Raw genomic sequence first — 15703 nt, 5'->3', positions numbered from 1 at the left:
CTCTACCGCCCAGAGTGAGTCGGCCCCCTCCGGCTCCTCTACCGCCCACAGTGTGTCGGCCCCCTCCGGCTCTACAGCACAGACTGAGTCGGCCCCCTCCTGCTCCTCTACCGCCCTCAGTGAGTCGGCCCCCTCCGGCTCTACCGCACCGAGTGAACCGCCCAGAGTGAGTCGGCCACCTCCGGCACCTCTACCGCCCAGAGTGAGTCGGCGCCCTCCGGCTATACTACCCAGAGTGAGTCAGCCCACTCAGTCTCGTCTACCGCCCAGAGTGAGTCGGCCCCCTCCTGCTCTACCGCCCAGAGTGAGTCTGCACCCTCCGGCTCCTCTACCACCGAGACTGAGTCGCCCCCTCTGGCTCTACCGCCCAGAGTGAGTCGGCCCCCTCCGGCTCCTCTACCGCCCAGACTGAGTCGGAGACATCCGCCTCTACCACCCAGAGTGAGTTGGCCCCCTCCAGCTCCTCTACCACCCAGAGTGAGTCGGCCCCCTCCGGCTCTACTGCCCAGAGTGAGTTGGCCCCCTCCGGCTCCTCTGCCGCCGACAGTGAGTCGGCACCCTCCGGCTCTACCGCACAGAGTGAGTCGGCCCGCTCCGGCTCCTCTACCGCCCACAGTGAATCGGCCCCCTCCAGCTCTACCGCACCGAGTGAACCGGCCAGAGTGAGTCGGCCCCCTCCGGCACCTCTGCCGCCCAGAATGTGTCGGCGCCCTCCGGCTCTACCGCCCAGAGTTAGTCGGCCCCCTCCGGCTCCTCTACCGCCCAGAGAGAGTCGGCCCCCTTGGCTCTACCCCCCAGAGTGATTCGGCCCCCTCCGGTTCCTCTACCGCCCAGAGTGAGTCGGCCCCCTCCGGCTCTACCGCCCAGAGTGAGTCGGCCACCTCCGGCTCTACCGCCCAGCGTGATTCGGCCCCGTTCGGCTCCTCTACCGCCCAGAGTGAGTCGTCCCCATCTGGCTGTACAGCGCAGAGTGAGTCGGACCCTTCCGGCTCCTATACCGCCCAGAGTGAGTCGGCACCCTCCGGCTCCTCTACCGCCCAGAGTGAGTCGGCCATCTCTGGCTTGACCGCCCTGAGTGAGTTGGCCCCCTCCGGCTCCTCTACCGCCCAGAGTGAGATGACCGAGTCTGGCTCAACCGCCCAGTGTGAGTCGACCCCCTCCGACTCCTCTACCGCCCAGAGTGCGATGGCCCCCTCCGGCTCCTCTAACGCCCAGACTGAGTCGGCCCCTTCCGGCTCAACCACCAAGAGTGAGTCGGCCCCCTCCGGCTCCTCTACCGCCCAGAGTGAGTCGGCCCCCTCCGGCTCTACCGCCCAGAGTGAGTCGGCCCCCTCCGGCTCCTCTACCGCCCACAGTCAGTCGGCCCCCTCCGGCTCTACCGCACCGAGTGAACCGCCCAGATTGAGTCGGCCCCCTCCGGCACCTCTACCGCCCACAGTCAGTCGACGCCCTCCGGCTCCTCTACCGCCCAGAGAGAGTCGGCCCCCTCCGGCTCTACACCCCCGAGTGATTCGGCCCCCTCCGGTTCCTCTACCACCCAGAGTGAGTCGGACCCCTCCGGCTCTACCGCCCAGAGTGAGTCGGCCACCTCCGGCTCTACCGCCCACCGTGAGTCGTCCCCCTTCGGCTCCTCTACCGCCCAGGGTGAGTCGGACCCCTCCGGCTCCACTACCGTCCTGAGTGAGTCGGCCCCATCCGGCTGTACCGCACAGAGTGAGTCGGACCACTCCGGCTCCTATACCGCGCAGAGTGAGTCGGCACCCTCCGGCTCCTCTACCGCCCAGAGTGAGTCGGCCATCTCTGGCTCTACCGCCCTGAGTGAGTTGGCCCCACCGGCTCCTCTACCGCCCAGAGTGAGATGGCCCAGTCTGTCTCAACCGCCCAGAGTGAGTCGGCCCCCTCCGGCTCCTCTACCGCCCACAGTGAGTCGGCCCCCTCCGGCTGTACCGCCCAGAGTGAGTCGGCCCCCTCTGGCTCCTCTACCGTCCAGAGTGAGTCGGCCCACTCCGGCTCTACCGCCCAGAGTGTGTCGGCCCGCTCCGGCTCCTCTACCGCCCAGAGTGAGTCGGCCCCCTCCGGCCCTGCCGCCCAGAGTGAGTCGGCACCCTCCGGCACCTCTACCGCCCAGAGTGAGTCGGCCCCCTCCGGCTCCTCTACCGCCCAGAGTAAGTCGGCCCCCTCCGGCTCTACCGCCCAGAATGAGTCGGCCCCCCTGGCTCTACAGCCCTGAGTGAGACGGCACCCTCCGGAACCTCTACCGCCCAGAGTGAGTCGGCCCCCTCCGGCTCTGCCGCCCAAAGTGAGTCGGCCCCCTCCCGCCCTACAGCCTAGAGTGAGTCGGCCCCCTCCGGCTCCTCTAACGCCCAGACTGAGTCGGCCCCTTCCGGCTCCACCACCAAGAGTGAGTCGGCCCCCTCTGGCTCCTCTACCACCCAGAGTGAGTCGGCCCCCTCCGGCTCTCCCGCCCAGAGCGAGTCGGCCCCCTCCGGCTGTACCGCACAGAGTGAGTCAGACCCCTCCGGCTCCTATACCGCACAGAGTGAGTCGGCACCCTCCGGCTCCTCTACCGCCCAGAGTGAGTCGGCCATCTCTGGCTCTACCGCCCTGAGTGAGTTGGCCCCCTCCGGCTCCTCTACTGCCCTGAGTGAGATGGCCCAGTCTGGCTCAACTGCCCGGAGTGAGTCGGCCCCCTCCGGCTCCTCTACCGCCCAGAGTGCGATGGCCCCCTCCGGCTCTAACGCCCCGAGTGAGTCGGCATAATCCGGCTCCTCTACCGCCCATGAGTGAGATGGCCCCCTCCGACTCTGCCGCCCAGAGTGAGATGGCCCAGTCTGTCTCAACCGCCCAGAGTGAGTCGGCCCCCTCTGGCTCCTCTACCGCCCACAGTGAGTCGGCCCCCACCGGCTCTACCGCCCAGAGTGAGTCGGCCCCCTCTGGCTCCTCTAGCGTCCAGAGTGAGTCGGCCCACTCCGGCTCTACCGCCCAGAGTGTGTCGGCCCGCTCCGGCTCCTCTACCGCCCAGAGTGAGTCGGCCCCCTCCGGCCCTACGGCCCAGAGTGAGTCGGCACCCTCCGGCACCTCTACCGCCCTGAGTGAGTCTGCCCCCTCAGGCTCCTCTACCGCCCAGAGTAAGTCGGCCCCCTCCGGCTCTACCGCCCAGAATGAGTCGGCCCCCCTGGCTCTACCGCCCTGAGTGAGACGGCACCCTCCGGAACCTCTACCGCCCAGAGTGAGTCGGCCCACTCCGGCTCTTCCGCCCAAAGTGAGTCGGCCCCCTCCAGCCCTACAGCCGAGAGTGAGTCGGTACCCTCCGGCTCCTCTAACGCCCAGACTGAGTCGGCCCCTTCCGGCTCTACCACCAAGAGTGAGTCGGCCCCCTCTGGCTCCTCGACCACCCAGAGTGAGTCGGCCCCCTCCGGCTCTACCGCCCAGAGTGAGTCGGCCCCCTCCGGCTCTACTGCACAGAGTGAGTCGGCCCCCTCCGGCTCCTCTACCGCCCACAGTCAGTCAGCCCCCTCCGGCTCTACCGCACCGAGTGAACCGCCCTGAGTGAGTTGGCCCCCTCCGGCTCCTCTACCGCCCAGAGTGAGATGGCCCAGTCTGGCTCAACCGCCCGGAGTGAGTCGGCCCCCTCCGGCTCCTCTACTGCCCAGAGTGCGACGGCCCCCTCCGGCTCCTCTACTGCCCAGAGTGCGACGGCCCCCTCCGGCTCGAATGCCCAGAGTGAGTCGGCATAATCTGGCTGCTCTACCGCCCATGAGTGAGATGGCCCCCTCCGACTCTACCGCCCAGAGTGAGTCGGCCCCCTCCGGCACCTCTACCGCCCAGAGTGAGTCGGCCCACTCCAGCTCTACCGCCCAGAGTGAGTCGGCACCCTCCGGTACCTCTACCGCCCAGAGTGAGTCGGCCCCCTCCGGCTCCTCTACCGCCCAGAGTAAGTCGGCCCCCTCCGGCTTTACCGCCCAGAATGAGTCGGCCCCCTCTGGCTCTACCGCCCTGAGTGACACGGCACCCTCCGGAACCTCTACCGCCCAGAGTGATTCGGCCCCCTCCGGCTCTGCCTCCCAGAGTGAGTCGGCCCCCTGCGGTTCCTCTCCCGCCCAGAGTGAGTCGGCCCCCTCCGGCCCTACAGCCTAGAGTGAGTCGGCCCCCTCCGGCTCTACCACCCAGTGTGAGTCGGCACCCTCCAGCACCTCTACTGCCCAGAGTGATTCGGCCCCCTCCGGCACCTCTACCGCCCAGAGTGAGTCGGCCCCCTCCGGCTCTACCACCCAGAGTGAGTCGGCCCGCTCAGTCTCCTCTACCGCGCAGAGTGAGTTGGCCCCCTCCGGCTCTACCGCCCAGAGTGAGTCGGGACCCTCCAGCTGCTCTACCGCCGAGACTGAGTCGGCCCCCTCTGGCTCTACCGCCCTGTGTGAGTCGGCCCCCTCCGGCTCCTCTACCACCCAGACTGAGTCGGCCACATCCGGCTCTACCACCAAGAGTGAGTCGGCCCCCTCCGGCTCCTCTACCGCCCAGAGGGAGTCGGCTCCCTCCGGCTCCTCTACCGCCCACAGTGAGTCAGCACCCTCCGGCTCTACCGCACCGAGTGAACCGCCCAGAGTGACTCGGCCCCCTCCAGCCCCTCTACCGCCCAGAGTTAGTCGGCCCCCTTCGGCTCCTCTACCGCCCAGAAAGAGTCGGACCCCTCCGGCTCTACCCCCCAGAGTTAGTCTGCCCCCTCCGGTTCCTCTACCGCCCAGAGTGAGTCGGCCCCCTCCGGCTCTACCGCCCAGAGTGAGTCGGCCACCTCCGGCTCTCCCGCCCAGCGGGAGTCGGCCCACTTCGGCTCCTCTAAAGCCCAGAGTGAGTCGGACCCCTCCGGCTCCTATACCGCCCAGAGTGAGTCGGCACCCTCCGGCTCCTCTACCGCCCAGAGTGAGTCGGCCATCTCTTGCTCTACCGCCCTGAGTGAGTTGGCCCCCTCCGGCTCCTCTACCGTCCAGAGTGAGTCGGCCCCATCCGGCTCCTCTATCGCCCAGAGTGAGTCGGCCCCCTCCGGCTCTACCGCCCAGAGTGAGTCGACGCCCTCCGGCACCTCTACAGCCCAGAGTGAGTCGGCCCCCTCTGGCTCTATCGCCCAGAGTGAGTCGGCCCCCTCCGGCTGCTCTACCGCCCAGAGTGAGTCGGCCCCCTCCTGCTCTACCGCCCAGAGTGAGTCGGCCCCCTCTGGCTACTCTACCGCCCAGAGTGAGTCGGCCCACTCCGGCTCTACCGCCCAGAGTGAGTCGGCTCCCTCTGGCTCCTCTCCCTCCCAGAGTGAGTCGGCCCCCTATCGCCCTACAGCCGAGAGTGAGTCGGCCCCCTCCGGCTCTACTGCCCAGAGTGAGTCGGCACCCTCCAGCACCTCTACCGCCCAGATTGATTCGGCCACCTCCGGCACCTCTACCCCCCAGAGTGAGTTGGCCCCCTCCGGCTCCTCTCCCGCTCAGAGTGAGTCGGCCCATTCCGGCTCTAACGCTGAGAGTGAGTCGGCCCCCTCCGGCACCTAGACCGCAGAGAGTGAGTCGGCCCCCTCCAGATCTATCGCTCAGAGTGAGTCGGCACCTTCCGGCTCCTCTACCGCCCAGAGTGAGTCGGCCCCCTCCGGCTCTACCGCCCAGAGTGAGACGGCAGCCTCCAGCACCTCTACCGCCCAGAGTGAGTCGTCCCGCTCCGGCTCCTCTCCCGCCCAGAGTGAGTCGGCCCCCTCCGGCTCTAACGCCTAGTGTGAGTCGTCCCCCTCTGGCTCCTCTCCCGCCCAGAGTGATTCGGCCCCCTCCAGCTGTACCGCCTAGAGTGAGTCGGCCCCCACCAGCTCTACCACCCAGAGTGAGTCGGCACCCTCCAGCACCTCTACCGCCCAGAGTCAGTCGGCCCCCTCTGGCTCCTCTACCGCCCACAGTGAGTCAGCTCCCTCCGGCTCCACTGCACCGAGTGAACCGCCCAGAGTGAGTCGGCCCCCTCCGACCCCTCTACCGCCCAGAGTGAGTCGGCGCACTCCGGCTCTACCGCCCAGAGTTAGTCGGCCCCCTCCGGCTCCTCTACCGCCCAGAGAGAGTCGGCCCCCTCCGGCTCTACCCCTCAGAGTTAGTCGGCCACCTCCGGCTCTACCGCCCAGCGGGATTATTCCCCCTCCGGCTCCTCTACCGCCCAGAGTGAGTCGGCTCCCTCCGGCTCCTCTACCGCCCAGAGTGAGTCGGCCATCTCTTGCTCTACCGCCCTGAGTGAGTTGGCCCCATCCGGCTCCTCTACCGCCCAGAGTGAGATGGCCCCCTCTGGCTCAACCGTCCAGAGTGAGTCGGCCCCATCCGGCTCCTCTACCGCCCAGAGTGAGTCGGCCCCCTCCGGCTCTATCGCCCAGAGTGAGTCGGCCCCCTCTGGCTACTCTACCGCCCAGAGTGAGTCGGCCCACTCCGGCTCTACCACCCAGAGTGAGTCGGCTCCCTCCGGCTCTGCGGCCCAGAGTGAGTCGGCCCCCTGCGGCTCCTCTCCCGCCCAGAGTGAGTCAGCCCCCTCTCGCCCTACAGCCTAGAGTGAGTCGGCCCCCTCCGGCTCTACCGCCCAGAGTGAGTCGGCACCCTCCAGCACCTCTACCGCCCAGATTGATTCGGCCACCTCCGGCACCTCAACCGCCCAGAGTGAGTCGGCCCCCTCCGGCTCCTCTCCCGCTCAGAGTGAGTCGGCCCATTCCGGCTCTAACGCTGAGAGTGAGTCGGCCCCCTCCGGCACCTAGACCGCCCAGAGAGAGTCGGCCCCCTCCAGATCTATCGCTCAGAGTGAGTCGGCACCTTCCGGCTCCTCTACCGCCCAGAGTGAGTCGGCCCCCTCCGGCTCTACCGCCCAGAGTGAGACGGCACCCTCCAGCACCTCTACCACCCAGAGTGAGTCGACCCGCTCCGGCTCCTCTCCCGCCCAGAGTGAGTCGGCCCCCTCCAGCTCTACCGCCTAGTGTGATTCGGTCCCCTCTGGCTCCTCTCCCGCCCAGAGTGATTCGGCCCCCTCCATCTCTGCCGCCTAGAGTGAGTCGGCCCCCTCCAGCTCTACCACCCAGAGTGAGTCGGCACCCTCCAGCACCTCTACCGCCCAGTGTCAGTCGGCCCCCTCCGGCACCTCTACCGCCCAGAGTGAGTCGGGCCCCTCAGGCTCCTCTCCCGCCCAGAGTTAGTCGGCCCCCTCCGGCTCTACCGCCTAGAGTGAGTCGGCCCCCTTGGGCTCATCTTCCGCCCAGAGTGAGCCGGCGCCCTCCGGCTCTACCGCCCAGAGTGAGTCGCCCCACTCCGGGTACTCTCCCGCCCAGAGTGAGTCGACCCACCCCGGGTCCTCTACCGCCCAGAGCGAGTCGGCCCCCTCCGGCACCTCTGCCACCCAGAGTGAGTTGGCCCCCTCCGGCTCTACCACCCAGAGTGAGTCGGCCCCCTGCGTCTCCTCTACCGCCCAGAGTCAGTCGGCCCCCTCCGCCTCCTCTACCGCGCAGAGTGATCGCCACCCTCCGGCTCCTCTACTGCACAGAGTGTGTCGGCCCCCTCTGGCTCTCCTGCCCAGAGTGAACCGGCCACCTCCGGCTCTGCCGCCCAGAGTGAGTCGGCCCCCTCTGGCTCAATCGCCCAGAGTGAGTCGGCCCCCTCCGGCTCCTCTGCCGCCCAGAGTGAGTCAGCCCCTTCCGGCTCTACCGCCCAGAGTGAGTCGGCCCCCTCTGGCACCTCTACCGCCCAGAGTGAGTCGGCCCCCTCCGGCTCCACCGCCCAGAGTGAGTCGGCCCCCTCCGGATCCTCTACCGCCAAGAGTGAGTCGGCCCCCTCCGGCTCTACCGCCCACAGTGAGTCGGCCCCCTCCGGCTCTACCGCCCAGAGTGAGTCGGCCCCCTCTGGCACCTCTACCGCTCAGAGTGAGTCAGCCCCCTCCGGCTCTAACGCCGAGAGTGAGTCGGCCCCCTCCGTCACCTCTACCGCCCAGAGAGAGTCGGCCCCCTCCTACTCTACTGCCCAGAGTGAGTCGGCCCGCTCAGTCTCCTCTACCGCCCAGAGTCAGTCGGCCCCCTCCGGCTCTAGCGCCCAGAGTGAGTCTGCACCCTCCGGCTCCTCTACCGCCGAGACTGAGTCGGCCCGCTCTGGCTCTTCTGCACAGAGTGAGTCGGCCCCATCCGGCTCCTCTACCGCCCACAGTGAGTCGTCCCCCTCCGGCTCTACCGCACAGAGTGAACCGCCCAGAGTGAGTCGGCCCCCTCCGGCACCTATACCGCCCAGAGTGAGTCGGCGCCCTCCGGCTCTACCGCTCAGAGTTAGTCGGCCCTCTCCGGCACCTATACCGCCCAGTGTGAGTCGGCGCCCTCCGGCTCTACCGCGCAGAGTGAGTCGGCGCGATCTGGCTCCTCTACCCCCCAGATTGAGCCGGCCCCCTGCGGCTCTACCGCCCAGAGTGCGTCAGCCCCCTCCGTCTCCTCGACCGCCCAGAGTGAGTTGGCCCCCTCCGGCTCTACCGCCCAGAGTGAGTCTGCCCCATCCGGCTAGTCTACCGCACAGAAGGAGCCGGCCCGCTCCGGCTCCTCTACCGCCCAGAGTGAGTCATCCCCCTCCGGCTCTACCGCACAGAGTGAGTCGGCCCCCTCCGGCTCCTCTAATGCACAGAGTGATACGGCCCCCTCCGGCTCTACCGCCCAGAGTGAGTCGGCCCCCTCCAGCTCCTGTACCTCACAGAGTGAGTCGACCCCCTCTGGCTCTACCGCCCAGAGTGAGTCGGCCCACTCTGGCTCTGCCTCCCAGAGTGAGTCGGCCCCTTCCGGCTCTACTGCCCAGAGTGAGTCGGCCCCCTCCGGCTCTTCCGCCCAGAGTGAGTCGGCCCCCTCTGGCTCCTCTACCGCCCTGAGTGAGTCGGCCCCCTCCAGCTCTACCGCCCACAGTGAGTCGGCCCGCTCAGTCTCCTCTACCGCCCAGAGTGAGTCGGCCCCCTCCGGCTCTACCGCACAGAGTGAGTGGGCCCACTCCGGCACCTCTACCGCCCAGAGTGAGTCGGCTCCCTCCGGCTCCTCTACCGCCCACAGTGAGTCAGCACCCTCCGGCTCTACCGCACCGAGTGAACCGCCCAGAGTGACTCGGCCCCCTCCAGCCCCTCTACCGCCCAGAGTTAGTCGGCCCCCTTCGGCTCCTCTACCGCCCAGAAAGAGTCGGACCCCTCCGGCTCTACCCCCCAGAGTTAGTCTGCCCCCTCCGGTTCCTCTACCGCCCAGAGTGAGTCGGCCCCCTCCGGCTCTACCGCCCAGAGTGAGTCGGCCACCTCCGGCTCTCCCGCCCAGCGGGAGTCGGCCCACTTCGGCTCCTCTAAAGCCCAGAGTGAGTCGGACCCCTCCGGCTCCTATACCGCCCAGAGTGAGTCGGCACCCTCCGGCTCCTCTACCGCCCAGAGTGAGTCGGCCATCTCTTGCTCTACCGCCCTGAGTGAGTTGGCCCCCTCCGGCTCCTCTACCGTCCAGAGTGAGTCGGCCCCATCCGGCTCCTCTATCGCCCAGAGTGAGTCGGCCCCCTCCGGCTCTACCGCCCAGAGTGAGTCGACGCCCTCCGGCACCTCTACAGCCCAGAGTGAGTCGGCCCCCTCTGGCTCTATCGCCCAGAGTGAGTCGGCCCCCTCCGGCTGCTCTACCGCCCAGAGTGAGTCGGCCCCCTCCTGCTCTACCGCCCAGAGTGAGTCGGCCCCCTCTGGCTACTCTACCGCCCAGAGTGAGTCGGCCCACTCCGGCTCTACCGCCCAGAGTGAGTCGGCTCCCTCTGGCTCCTCTCCCTCCCAGAGTGAGTCGGCCCCCTATCGCCCTACAGCCGAGAGTGAGTCGGCCCCCTCCGGCTCTACTGCCCAGAGTGAGTCGGCACCCTCCAGCACCTCTACCGCCCAGATTGATTCGGCCACCTCCGGCACCTCTACCCCCCAGAGTGAGTTGGCCCCCTCCGGCTCCTCTCCCGCTCAGAGTGAGTCGGCCCATTCCGGCTCTAACGCTGAGAGTGAGTCGGCCCCCTCCGGCACCTAGACCGCAGAGAGTGAGTCGGCCCCCTCCAGATCTATCGCTCAGAGTGAGTCGGCACCTTCCGGCTCCTCTACCGCCCAGAGTGAGTCGGCCCCCTCCGGCTCTACCGCCCAGAGTGAGACGGCAGCCTCCAGCACCTCTACCGCCCAGAGTGAGTCGTCCCGCTCCGGCTCCTCTCCCGCCCAGAGTGAGTCGGCCCCCTCCGGCTCTAACGCCTAGTGTGAGTCGTCCCCCTCTGGCTCCTCTCCCGCCCAGAGTGATTCGGCCCCCTCCAGCTGTACCGCCTAGAGTGAGTCGGCCCCCACCAGCTCTACCACCCAGAGTGAGTCGGCACCCTCCAGCACCTCTACCGCCCAGAGTCAGTCGGCCCCCTCTGGCTCCTCTACCGCCCACAGTGAGTCAGCTCCCTCCGGCTCCACTGCACCGAGTGAACCGCCCAGAGTGAGTCGGCCCCCTCCGACCCCTCTACCGCCCAGAGTGAGTCGGCGCACTCCGGCTCTACCGCCCAGAGTTAGTCGGCCCCCTCCGGCTCCTCTACCGCCCAGAGAGAGTCGGCCCCCTCCGGCTCTACCCCTCAGAGTTAGTCGGCCACCTCCGGCTCTACCGCCCAGCGGGATTCGGCCCCCTCCGGCTCCTCTACCGCCCAGAGTGAGTCGGCTCCCTCCGGCTCCTCTACCGCCCAGAGTGAGTCGGCCATCTCTTGCTCTACCGCCCTGAGTGAGTTGGCCCCATCCGGCTCCTCTACCGCCCAGAGTGAGATGGCCCCCTCTGGCTCAACCGTCCAGAGTGAGTCGGCCCCATCCGGCTCCTCTACCGCCCAGAGTGAGTCGGCCCCCTCCGGCTCTATCGCCCAGAGTGAGTCGGCCCCCTCTGGCTACTCTACCGCCCAGAGTGAGTCGGCCCACTCCGGCTCTACCACCCAGAGTGAGTCGGCTCCCTCCGGCTCTGCGGCCCAGAGTGAGTCGGCCCCCTGCGGCTCCTCTCCCGCCCAGAGTGAGTCAGCCCCCTCTCGCCCTACAGCCTAGAGTGAGTCGGCCCCCTCCGGCTCTACCGCCCAGAGTGAGTCGGCACCCTCCAGCACCTCTACCGCCCAGATTGATTCGGCCACCTCCGGCACCTCAACCGCCCAGAGTGAGTCGGCCCCCTCCGGCTCCTCTCCCGCTCAGAGTGAGTCGGCCCATTCCGGCTCTAACGCTGAGAGTGAGTCGGCCCCCTCCGGCACCTAGACCGCCCAGAGAGAGTCGGCCCCCTCCAGATCTATCGCTCAGAGTGAGTCGGCACCTTCCGGCTCCTCTACCGCCCAGAGTGAGTCGGCCCCCTCCGGCTCTACCGCCCAGAGTGAGACGGCACCCTCCAGCACCTCTACCACCCAGAGTGAGTCGACCCGCTCCGGCTCCTCTCCCGCCCAGAGTGAGTCGGCCCCCTCCAGCTCTACCGCCTAGTGTGATTCGGTCCCCTCTGGCTCCTCTCCCGCCCAGAGTGATTCGGCCCCCTCCATCTCTGCCGCCTAGAGTGAGTCGGCCCCCTCCAGCTCTACCACCCAGAGTGAGTCGGCACCCTCCAGCACCTCTACCGCCCAGTGTCAGTCGGCCCCCTCCGGCACCTCTACCGCCCAGAGTGAGTCGGGCCCCTCAGGCTCCTCTCCCGCCCAGAGTTAGTCGGCCCCCTCCGGCTCTACCGCCTAGAGTGAGTCGGCCCCCTTGGGCTCATCTTCCGCCCAGAGTGAGCCGGCGCCCTCCGGCTCTACCGCCCAGAGTGAGTCGCCCCACTCCGGGTACTCTCCCGCCCAGAGTGAGTCGACCCACCCCGGGTCCTCTACCGCCCAGAGCGAGTCGGCCCCCTCCGGCACCTCTGCCACCCAGAGTGAGTTGGCCCCCTCCGGCTCTACCACCCAGAGTGAGTCGGCCCCCTGCGTCTCCTCTACCGCCCAGAGTCAGTCGGCCCCCTCCGCCTCCTCTACCGCGCAGAGTGATCGCCACCCTCCGGCTCCTCTACTGCACAGAGTGTGTCGGCCCCCTCTGGCTCTCCTGCCCAGAGTGAACCGGCCACCTCCGGCTCTGCCGCCCAGAGTGAGTCGGCCCCCTCTGGCTCAATCGCCCAGAGTGAGTCGGCCCCCTCCGGCTCCTCTGCCGCCCAGAGTGAGTCAGCCCCTCCCGGCTCTACCGCCCAGAGTGAGTCGGCCCCCTCTGGCACCTCTACCGCCCAGAGTGAGTCGGCCCCCTCCGGCTCCACCGCCCAGAGTGAGTCGGCCCCCTCCGGATCCTCTACCGCCAAGAGTGAGTCGGCCCCCTCCGGCTCTACCGCCCACAGTGAGTCGGCCCCCTCCGGCTCTACCGCCCAGAGTGAGTCGGCCCCCTCTGGCACCTCTACCGCTCAGAGTGAGTCAGCCCCCTCCGGCTCTAACGCCGAGAGTGAGTCGGCCCCCTCCGTCACCTCTACCGCCCAGAGAGAGTCGGCCCCCTCCTACTCTACCGCCCAGAGTGAGTCGGCCCGCTCAGTCTCCTCTACCGCCCAGAGTCAGTCGGCCCCCTCCGGCTCTAGCGCCCAGAGTGAGTCTGCACCCTCCGGCTCCTCTACCGCCGAGACTGAGTCGGCCCGCTCTGGCTCTTCTGCACAGAGTGAGTCGGCCCCATCCGGCTCCTCTACCGCCCACAGTGAGTCGTCCCCCTCCGGCTCTACCGCACAGAGTGAACCGCCCAGAGTGAGTCGGCCCCCTCCGGCACCTATACCGCCCAGAGTGAGTCGGCGCCCTCCGGCTCTACCGCTCAGAGTTAGTCGGCCCTATCCGGCACCTATACCGCCCAGTGTGAGTCGGCGCCCTCCGGCTCTACCGCGCAGAGTGAGTCGGCGCGATCTGGCTCCTCTACCCCCCAGATTGAGCCGGCCCCCTGCGGCTCTACCGCCCAGAGTGCGTCAGCCCCCTCCGTCTCCTCGACCGCCCAGAGTGAGTTGGCCCCCTCCGGCTAGTCTACCGCACAGAGGGAGCCGGCCCGCTCCGGCTCCTCTACCGCCCAGAGTGAGTCATCCCCCTCCGGCTCTACCGCACAGAGTGAGTCGGCCCCCTCCGGCTCCTCTAATGCACAGAGTGATACGGCCCCCTCCGGCTCTACCGCCCAGAGTGAGTCGGCCCCCTCCAGCTCCTGTACCTCACAGAGTGAGTCGACCCCCTCTGGCTCTACCGCCCAGAGTGAGTCGGCCCACTCTGGCTCTGCCTCCCAGAGTGAGTCGGCCCCTTCCGGCTCTACTGCCCAGAGTGAGTCGGCCCCCTCCGGCTCTTCCGCCCAGAGTGAGTCGGCCCCCTCTGGCTCCTCTACCGCCCTGAGTGAGTCGGCCCCCTCCAGCTCTACCGCCCACAGTGAGTCGGCCCGCTCAGTCTCCTCTACCGCCCAGAGTGAGTCGGCCCCCTCCGGCTCTACCGCACAGAGTGAGTGGGCCCACTCCGGCACCTCTACCGCCCAGAGTGAGTAGGCCCCCTCTGGCTACACCACCCAGAGTGAGTCGGCCCACTCCAGCTCCTCTAGCGCCCAGAGTGAGTCGGCCCCCTCCGGCTCTACCGCCCAGAGTGAGCGGAGGATATCTGTACACTGACTGGTGTCTCTCAGTCCCCTGTTGTGAGGGGGATATCTGTACACTGAATGGTGTCTCTCAGTCCCCTGTTCTGAGAGGGATATCTGTACACTGACTTGTGTCTCTAAGTACCCTGTTCTGAGGAGGATATCTGTACACTGACTGGTGTCTCTCATTACCCTGTTCTGTGGGGGATATCTGCACACTGACTGGTGTCTCTCAGTACCCTGTTCTGAGGGGGATATCTGTACACTGACTGGTGTCTCTCAATACCCTGTTCTGAGACAGAAATCTGTGCACTGACTGGTGTCTCCCAGTACCCTGTTCTGAGGAGGATATCTGCACACTGACTGGTGTTTCACTGTACCCTGTTCTTAGGGGGATATCTGTGCACTGACTGGTGTCTCTCAGTACCCTATTCAGAGGAGGACATCTGTAAACTGACTGGTGTCTCTCAGTACCCCGTTCTGAGGAGGATATATGTGCGCTGACAGGTGTCTCACAGAACCCTGTTCTGAGGAGGACATCTGTACACTGACTGGTGTCTCTCAGTCCCCTGTTCTGAGGAGGATATCTGTACAGTGACTGGTGTCTCTCAGTACCCCGTTCTGAGGACGCTATCTGTGTGCTGACTGGTGTCTCTCACAACCCTGTTCTGAGGACGATATCTGTCCACTGACTGGTGTCTCTAAGTCCCCTGTTCTGAGGAGGATATCCGTACAGTGACTGCTGTCTCTCAGTACCCTGTTCTGAGGAGGATATCTGTACACTGACTGGTGTCTCTCAGTACCCCGTCCTGAGGAGGATATCTGCGCTGACTTTTTTCTCTCAGTACCCTGTTCTGAGCGTGATATCTGTACACTGACTGGTGTCTCTCAGTACCCCGTTCTGAGGAGGATATCTGTGCGCTGACTGGTGTCTCTCAGGCCTCTGTTCTGAGGAGGGTATCTGTACACTGACTGGTGTCTCTCAGTCCCCTGTTCTGAGGGGGATATCTGTACACTGACTGGTGTCTCTCAGTACCCTGTTCTGAGGGGGATATCTGTACACTGACTGGTGTCTCTCAGTGCCATGTTCTGAGGAGCATATCTGTACACTGACTGGAGTGTCTCAGTACCCTGTTCAGAGGTGGATATCTGTACACTGACTGGTGTCTCTCAGTATCCCGTTCTGAGGAGGATATCTGCGCGCTGACTGGTGTCTTTCTGTACCCTGATCTGAGGGTGATATCTGTACACTGATTGGAGTCTCTCAGTCCCCTGTTCTGAGGGGGATATCTGTACACTGACTGGTGTCACTCAGTACACTGTTCAGAGCAGGATATCTGTACACTGACTGGTGTCTCTCAGTCCCCTGTTCTGAGGGGGATATCTGTACACTGACTGGTGTCTCTCAGTCCCCTGTTCTGAGGAGGATATCTGTACACTGACTGGTGTCTCTCAGTACCGTGTTCTGAGGGGGATATCTGTACACTGACTGGCGTCTCTCAGGCCTCTGTTCTGAGGAGGATATCTGTACACTGACTGGTGTCTCTCAGTACCCCGTCCTGAGGAGGATGTCTGTGCGCCGACTGGTGTCTCACAGTGCCCTGTTCTGAGGGTGATATCTGTACACTGACTGGTGTCTCTCAGTCCCCTGTTCTGAGGGGGATATCTGTACACTGACTGGTGTCTCTCAGTCCCATGTTCTGAGGGGGATATCTCTACACTGACTGGTGTCTGTCAGTACCCCGTTCTGAGGAGGATATCTGTGCGCTGACTGGTGTCTCTCAGTACCCTGTTCAGAGGAGGATATCTGTACACTGACTGGTGTCTCTCTGTACCCTGTTCTGAGGAGGATATCTGTACACTGACTGGTGTCTCTCAGGCCTCTGTTCTGAGGAGGATATCTGTACACTGACTGGTGTCTCTCAGTACCCTGTTCTGAGGGGGATATCTGGACACTGACTGGTGTCTCTCAGTACCGTGTTCTGAGGGGAATATCTGTACACTGACTGGTGTCTCTCAGTACCGTGTTCTGAGGGGGATATCCGTACACTGACTGGAGTCTCTCAGTCCCCTGTTCTGAGGGGGATATCTGTACACTGACTGGTGTCTCTCAGTACCC

The 15703-nt window shown here is 66.0% G+C and overlaps 1 pseudogene; it reads left to right on the top strand.

Annotated features, from left to right (window-relative positions):
* Positions 1 to 15703, top strand: part of LOC137363894 (streptococcal hemagglutinin-like) — a 109055-nt pseudogene that overhangs the window by 19695 nt on the left and 73657 nt on the right.

Source organism: Heterodontus francisci, unplaced genomic scaffold, assembly GCF_036365525.1.
Source record: "Heterodontus francisci isolate sHetFra1 unplaced genomic scaffold, sHetFra1.hap1 HAP1_SCAFFOLD_261, whole genome shotgun sequence".
NCBI classification, from domain to species: Eukaryota; Metazoa; Chordata; class Chondrichthyes; order Heterodontiformes; family Heterodontidae; genus Heterodontus; species Heterodontus francisci.
This window is presented reverse-complemented; position numbering and strand designations above follow the sequence as displayed.